Genomic DNA, 7,944 nt, shown 5'->3' on the forward strand with positions numbered 1-7,944 from the left:
GCAGGAGACAGGCAGGTGGCAGCAGGGGAAGTGGCGACACAGGAGCTCTCAGCAGCAGGGTGAAGGATAATGTCGTGGAGCGGCAGCGACGCAGAGTGAACAGGGCAAACCGAGAGCCAGTTGAGGGAGTGTCGGCAGCAGAAGCTGAGGTTTCGCTTGATGCCTTCCCTTCCCTCCCCCACCCCTGGGGCTTTGCTGCCCAAGGGGAGTGGGGGTTGGGGGAGGAGAGCGGAGGGGTCTCTTAAAGGAACATTGGATTGGACTGTCACACCGCAAGGTGAGAAACTGAGGCACAGCACTGCCCAGTGTACTCTGGGGTGGGGGGGTTGCTGATGAGCGTAGATGTGAATGTGGTTGTGGGGTTTTCCCAAACTCAGGCTTGATTCTCTTTCCCTTTTAATAGAAGTTCCCATTGGCTCTCTGCCCAGGCAGAGCTGGGGAGTGGGGGCCTGTTGCCTTTTCCCCAGGCTGAAAGGTGACACCTGCTGGCGAGTGAGGGTCGGTTTGGGTGACCCCCCACTCAGGGCAGGCTAAGGGCAGGTCTCTGCCCTTTACTCAGCCCAGGAGGAGTTTTTTGCACTAACATCCCAAGTGTGGAAGTCCGTCCCCGCAGAGCTGCCCCATAGGGTGACCTTAAAGAAACTGGAAAATGGGACAGGGCGTGGGGGGTAATAGGCTCCTATATAAGAAAAAGTCCAGCCAAACCTTTAAAAACGGGACATCTGGTCACCCTGGAGCAGCCCCGCACTCCTGCTCCCCGGTTGGTGCGTTTGTAACCCGGGGGCTGAAGCCGACGTGAGAAAGGGAAGTGAGTGAGCTCGGAGCTCTCCGGCGCCACCTGCTGGGAGCAGAGGGAAATGACTGAGCGAAGTCCTGGCTAATTTAAATATCACCTGGTTCTCTGCCGGGTGGCTCCACTGGAGAGCTGGGGCGTGGCCTGAGCGTGGCAGCACCTTATTTGCATATTAAAAGCGGCAGTTTGGGGCCATTGGGGTAAAATAGGAGTAAGTTTTGGTGTTGGGCCCCACATGTTTAGTGCAGGCTGTGGGGAGCCGGGCTGAGCAGAGCCTGCCCCGACGGGGAGTGTGTGTGGTCACCCTGAGCTGGGAGCGCGTGGCCAGACTTGGGGATGGGGCTGCGGGGAGGAGTGGGGCAGGGGGGTTGTGGAAGGTAGAAAATCTCTCTCTCTTGGTGTCTGGTGGGTGGGTGTCTTGTTACCTAATGCAGAGCAGCGGTGGGGGAGGGGAATTGAGACTCTGCTTTGGGGGTTGCTGGGGCGAGTGACACGAGCCACCCGGTGCTGGGTGCTGCTGTGGGGCATAGGACAGGTGGGGGCGGGGCTGTCCTTGAGATGAGGGGCGGTTCCTGGTTGGCTGGTGCTGGCCTGCCTAGTGTTTTCTGACAGCTAATCTCCCATTGGCCCTCGTGCGGGGCGGGTCTCTGAAAGCTGGTCTCCCATTGGGCCCTCCTCACCTGACGTTTCTGACAGGCTCAGCTCCCATTGGTGACGTTGTCTGACAGCGATGCGGGGCGGAGCCGCCAGGGCCTTGTGCGCTCAGAGCTCAGCGCCCCCCGCGAGAAGCGGCGCGAGGCCGCGCGGGGCGGGTCCCGCTGCCGGGCGGAGGAGCCGAGACCGCAGCCGCGGCGCCGCCTCCCGCCTGGCGAGAAGCCGCAGCACCGGGGTCACAGGGCGTGAGGCGCTTCCGCGCGCGGCTGTTTCCTGCCGGTCGCGGGGTGACGGGTCCTGCCCGGGGCGGCCGCGGGGTCCCGATGGCAGCGGGGGGCTCTGGCGTCCGCCCGCCCGCGGCGGCTGGGAGCTGCGGGGCCCCCTGCACTGGCCGGCGGCTGCGGCTTCTCCTCACCCCCCCGCCCGGTGACTGGGAGCTCCGGGCTCTGCCTGCGGTGTCTGAGCGCCGGGGCTCCTCCTGCCCGGGCGGCCGGGAGCTCCCGGGGCTGCGGCTTCTCCTCACCCCAGTGACTGGGAGCTCCGGGCTCCGCCTGCGGTGTCTGAGCGCCGGGGCTCCTCTCCTGCCCGGGGCGGCCGGGAGCTCCCGGGGCTGCGGCTCCTCCTCACCCCGGTGACTGGGAGCTCCGGGCTCCGCCTGCGGTGTCTGAGCGCTGGGGCTCCTCTCCTGCCCGGGCGGCCGGGAGCTCCCGGGGCTGCGGCTTCTCCTCACCCCGGTGACTGGGAGCTCCGGGCTCTGCCTGCGGTGTCTGAGCGCCGGGGCTCCTCTCCTGCCCGGGCGGCCGGGAGCTCCCGGGGCTGCGGCTTCTCCTCACCCCGGTGACTGGGAGCTCCGGGCTCTGCCTGCGGTGTCTGAGCGCCGGGGGCTCCTCTCCTGCCTGGGGCGGCCGGGAGCTCCCGGGGCTGCGGCTTCTCCTCACCCCCCCGCCCGGTGACTGGGAGCTCCGGGCTCTGCCTGCGGTGTCTGAGCGCCGGGGGCTCCTCTCCTGCCCGGGGCGGCCGGGAGCTCCCGGGGCGGCGGCTTCTCCTCACCCCGGTGACTGGGAGCTCCGGGCTCTGCCTGCGGTGTCTGAGCGCCGGGGGCTCCTCTCCTGCCCGGGGCGGCCGGGAGCTCCCGGGGCTGCGGCGCTGCAGGCTCTGTGAGCGATGACGTGGGGCTGCGGGGCCCTCCCGCCATCAAGGCCTGTTGGGAAATCCTGGGTCCATCCGCAGCGGCTGGGAGCTCTGGGGTCCGCTCGTAGGAGCTGCAGGGTCCATACGCAGTGGGGTGGGGCTGGGGCTCCCGGCCACCCATGGCTGCTGGGAGCTCCTGGGTGTGCCTGTGGGCGGTGTGGGGTGTTGCGGGGTGTGGGGTGGAGGCGGGGGCTCCTGGCTGCAGGGTGGGGCTGAGGGATTCAGAGTGCAGGAGGGGGCTGTGGGTTGAGGCAGGGGGTCGGGGTCCAGGACGGGGTGATGGCTCTGGGGTGGGGGCAGGGATGAGGGGTTTGGGGTGTGGGAGGAAGCTCTGGGCTGGAGCACGGGGGTTGAAGTGCAGAGGGGTGAGGGCTCTGGGGTGCAAGAGGGGGCTCTGGGTTTGAGGGGGTTCAGGGCTGGGGCAGGGGGTTGGGGTGCAGACTTACCTCAGGCGGCTCCTGGTCAGCGGTGCAGCAGGGGGGACCTACTGGCCACTTCCAGGGCGCAGCGCGGTGCCCTAGGACACGTAGGGACCAGCCTGCCTGAGCCCCGCAGCACCGCTGACCGGACTTATAACGCAGTCACCCGACTGGGAGCTCCAGGGTCCCCCTGTCACATGTGGTGCCTGGGAGCTCTGGGATCCACCCACAGCAGCTGGGAGCTCTGGGGGCCTCCCGCTGCTCACAGTAGCTGGGAGCTGTGGGGTCCATCCGTGGTGGCATGGGCCTGTGGGAGCCCCTTCCGCCACTGGTGGCTGATAGCTGTGAGGCCCCCACTGGCCGACAGCCCCAGTCTTCCTGCCCCAGGGCTGAGGCGGAAAATGTCACTGAGATCTCTGAAAGTCACAAATTCTGTGACCCCCTTTATATAATCTTAGCCTTAATCGTTGTTGACTGTCTCTCTCAATCTAGAGGTCTGTTCTAGGGCAGATGGGACAGGGAAGACAGAAGCTCACCCCCCAGCACAGGTTTGGGCAGCAATGGCTCTTGGGCTATTTGCTGTGCATGCAGAGGACTTGTCCAGGCCGGTGGAGCAGCTCAGCCAGATGAGGAGCTGGAAGAAGGAGACCTGAGCAGCCTGGAGATCCTCTTTTCTCCACAGCCACTGCCTGTCAGCAGGATTCCTCCTCCTCCTCAGTGAGACCAAATCTAAGCACCTAGATAGCTGGTCTGTCCGCTGCACCCCAGTCCCTCATCCCTGAGCCTCCCTGCCAAAGTCCTGCACCTGGCTCAAGAGAATTGTCTCACATCTCGCTGGGAACTCGACTTCTTGTGCCCAGAGAGTCTCGGCCCCATTCAGTAGAGGACCTGAGAAACACAGTGTCGGCCTTTTCCAAATAAGTGCTTGGAAAGGTTTTGTTCCTGTGACCATGTGGCCTAATGGATAAGGCATCTGACTTCGGATCAGGAGATTGAGGGTTCGAGTCCCTTCGTGGTTGTGCAATTTTACCTTTGGGCTGAACGTCCTGCTCCCTTCAGGGCTGGAACCTCTTCTTGGCTGCTCAGGCCAATGCTCTGGCTTCAGCTAGAGACCCGGGAAGGAGTTGGGGGTTGGGTGTCACTAAGGCTGGGGCATGAGCCCCAGGTGCTTCCAGTCTCGCCTTTGCCCTTCCTGACTTGCCAAAGAAAATGGGCGGCTGCCCGGGCTAGCATGTGGAGCAGTTTCCCTCTTCCAAGTGTGCGCCTGTCCCTGTGCTGGAGGGGGGTTGCTACATAGCACCTTGGGAGCCTGGGTGTTTCTCTGCTTCTCGCCAGCTGGGGAAAAGCCTCTTGGGGTAAAATCTCCTGCCCCACTGCCAAAGTGAGCACCTGGAGTGGGAACAGTAAGAGGCCCCACCAGGGGGGCTGGCCCTGCTTTCCTACCATCTTCTGATGTTGGCCACAAAGCATCAGCAGCTGGCTGTGGGTGGTTTTCAGTGGGGGTTCGGCATGCCAGGGAGCAGCCTGGCTGGGTGTCTCTGTGGCTGTCTGCTGGCTACGCATAGGCATGGTTCTCCTCTCCTCTTGCCCTGCCCTTGGTTGCTCTGTGGCTTTTAAGCCTTCCCTTGGAGCTGTCAGCACCAGCCGCCTCTGTCCTAGGTGCCCAGAGGAGGAGAGGTGCTGGGCTCCAGCCTGGGACTCTGCCTCCCTCCTGCCTAGCCCTGACTATGAAACCTGGCCCTGACACTCCTTTCTTTAAGCGCCATGTGGGCAAGAGGAAAAGTGTGGTAGAAAGCACAAGGGCCAAACTTGTGGGCATCAGAAATCCCAAACACCCAGTCAAACCATAGCCACTTCTAAACCCCATTCCCACCAGAGACCTGGCTCCAGTGGGTATGAGTCACTCAGCACAAGGTAAACAACTCATTCTTATACAGCTGGAGATAGGAAAGCGCTTGGATCTCCAGGGATTTACCATAATGTCCCACTGAGATTTGAACTCAGATTCCAGCATGCCAACCATTACACCATGGGCCCAGCTTGTGATAGTTTCTCTGAACATTGGTGACCCTCTCATAGAATACCAGGGTTGGAAGGGACCTCAGGAGGTATCTAGTCCAACCCCCTGCTCAGAGCAGGGCCAATCCACAGACAGATTTTTATCCCAGATCCCTAAATGGCCCTCTCAAGGACTGAGCTCACACACCTGGGTTTAGCTGGCCAATAGTCAAACCACTGAGCTCTCCCTCCCTCACAGGCCCAGCTTGTGTAAGGGACTGTTGGCCCTTTACTAAAACTGAGTGGGGGTTTTTTTGGTTGGCTAGTTCCCAGTTCCAATAGAAGGGGGAAGGGTCAATGGGAAATCAGGACCCTGAGACTGACAGGCCCCTGGGGCAATGGTCACCAACTGGTAGGGAACAAGTGAGAATTTGTTAATGAGTAAAATTCCTGGTGAAAATTGGCAAAGCTGTGGAAATTTTGAAAAGTTCCAGTGAATTTACACATGAAGATACAAACAGAGAGAGAACATCACAGACTGCACAGGCCCACACAGACATAAACAAAAGCTAAACCCACACAGCACACAGAGCCATAGACACATAAGGGAAAGCCACACAAAACATAGAACAAATCCACACCAAAAAATACAGCAAAAGCCCACAACAGGAAAGCACAAAAACCACATACCAAAAGAATACTTAGCAAAAAACCAATCTGCATGCAAAAGTCATACACACACACACACACAAAACTATGCAAGGCATCCACAAAAATCACACAGGACCCACATGCACATCAACGCGACAGACAAAAAAACCCCAACATACAGAAAGCCAGACAGGGTTTGAGTCTCACAGCGAAGAGGGTGAGCACACAGGTGGTTTGGGGAGCAAAGACTGAGGGGGAGTCGGGGGCAGTGCTCTCGGCTCTGCTTGACCCCTCCTGACACAGGCGGCTGGTGGGGAGCAGAGCCTGGTAGATCTGTGGAATCTGCCCTGCTCTCTGTAAAGCAAGGGGACCTTGGTGTCTTCTGAGCTGCAATTGTATTTTCTGCAGGGCAAAATGATTGGCAGAAGCCATTTGCTTAAAGGAAACTAGTGCTGTAGGTGAGGTTTGAACTCACAACCTCAGCATGACTCCACTCAGCACTGCTCTGTAAGTACTGGGCACTAACCCATTGCACCACTGTGGTGCTGCTATAGCACTTTGGAGTAGACAGTGACTGGAGGGGTATTCCCAGCCCTGTAATAGCTGCATTGACAGAACATTTCTTCCTTTTCTTAAGCACTATCTAACCAGGGCTTAGGTCACCTTAACTCTATGGGTTTGGGGGGAGGAGGGATTCACACCCTGAGAGACGTCGCTCTGTCAGTTCAGTGCCCAGCGTACACCAGCCCTTAGATCCCTCTTGGTATTTCAATGCAGGCACTGACCTGTGAGAGGAAAACATTAGCTCACAACCACAGAGACTGAATTCCCACATTTAATCTCACTGCACTTTCCAGAAAGTCACAAAATTCAATTCATTCTTGCTAGGAGAGAAAACATAAGTGACACTAAGTTTGTTGCTTGGTTAAATAAAATTAAGTGTTTAATTAATATAGTAAAACTCTGTCCTGATTCCTCTAACTAACACCACAGCGTGAAATAGGAACAGAGACAAATCTTGTCAGTGACGACTAATTTCACAAATGATCTTCCCATTATTAATTTCCACGCTGCCCCCATTGGAGGTCTGGGCATCTCCAGTGTCATTGCTCTGCATTCACCTTCCCTTAGAATTGTTCTCAGACATTCGCCTTCCTCTGCAGCGTGGGGCTCGGGTCACTTGCTGGAGGATTCCCTGCACCTTGAGGTCTTTAAGCCACAATTTGAGGACTTCAATAACTCAGACATAGGTTAGGGGTTTGTTACAGGAGTGGGTGAGTGAGATTCTGTGGCCTGCATTGTGCAGGAGGTCAGACTAGATGATCATAATGGTCCCTTCTGACCTTAAGTCTATGAATCTATGAATCTAGTCCCAAATTTGGAAAACTGTGCAGTTCAGAATGAGAATAGTGACCCCGTCTCCTTCCTGCACCTGCTCTACATTGCTCCACAGCAGCTTCTCCACCTGCAGAGTCACCCCAGCACGGCAGTGCAGCCGCCCAGGGTTCAGCAGGGCCCCTGGCAAGGACAGTGGGTGCAGCTAACAGCCTGGTGTGCCTGGCCGTGAGGCAGCTGTAGAAAAGCAACACCCCCTCCCAGAAGTACAGAGACTGAATTCCCAACCTTAACATCATGGCCCCTGTAGAAAGCCACACGTCAGTTGTATTTTCACAGGAGATGCAAAAATCAAGTGACACCAATTTTTAAGTTGAGTAAATAAAGTTGAGGAGATAGTTATTAACCTCCCAAAAATATACTAAAGATCCCTCAACATAACACCTGAAGGTGAAATATGAACAGAGACAAACCTTGTCAGCAAACGATCCTCAAAATGTTACTAATTCCCACCCCTCCTCCACAGGAGCTCTGTGCAGTGTCACTGTTCTGCAGGCAGCTTCCCATTAAATGCTGTTGTGGGACATTACCAGGCCTGGAAATGTACCAATGACAGAATTTGAAGAGCAAACCTGGCTCCCCGCACCAGGCGGGATTTGAGTGTTTTGTCCCTGTCACTTAGTCTTTGTCAATAGTACAGACGCCAGGGGCAGGACTCCAGGCTCTGCTTGAGGGATCCTGGCACGGGCTGGGAGGGAGAAAGGATTGTAGATTCTGACCTGGAGAGGAGGTAATAAGTGAAGGGGCATTTTTATTAGCCCCCTCCTGAGGGTCCCCAGGGCTGGAATTCTACATTCCACAGGCCAAATGAGGGGGTGACACCACTTGGCTAATGAAAACCAG

General features: G+C 57.9%; 1 non-coding gene across 1 annotated transcript; it reads left to right on the forward strand.

Annotated features, from left to right (window-relative positions):
* The first annotated feature begins 4,003 nt into the window (after positions 1-4,003).
* On the forward strand, positions 4,004-4,076 carry TRNAR-UCG. The gene has a single exon. It is a non-coding gene; the product is annotated as a tRNA-Arg (tRNA).
* The last annotated feature ends 3,868 nt before the right edge of the window (positions 4,077-7,944 follow it).

The sequence above is a fragment of the Mauremys reevesii genome, linkage group 12 (assembly GCF_016161935.1).
Source record: "Mauremys reevesii isolate NIE-2019 linkage group 12, ASM1616193v1, whole genome shotgun sequence".
Lineage (NCBI taxonomy): Eukaryota > Metazoa > Chordata > Testudines > Geoemydidae > Mauremys > Mauremys reevesii.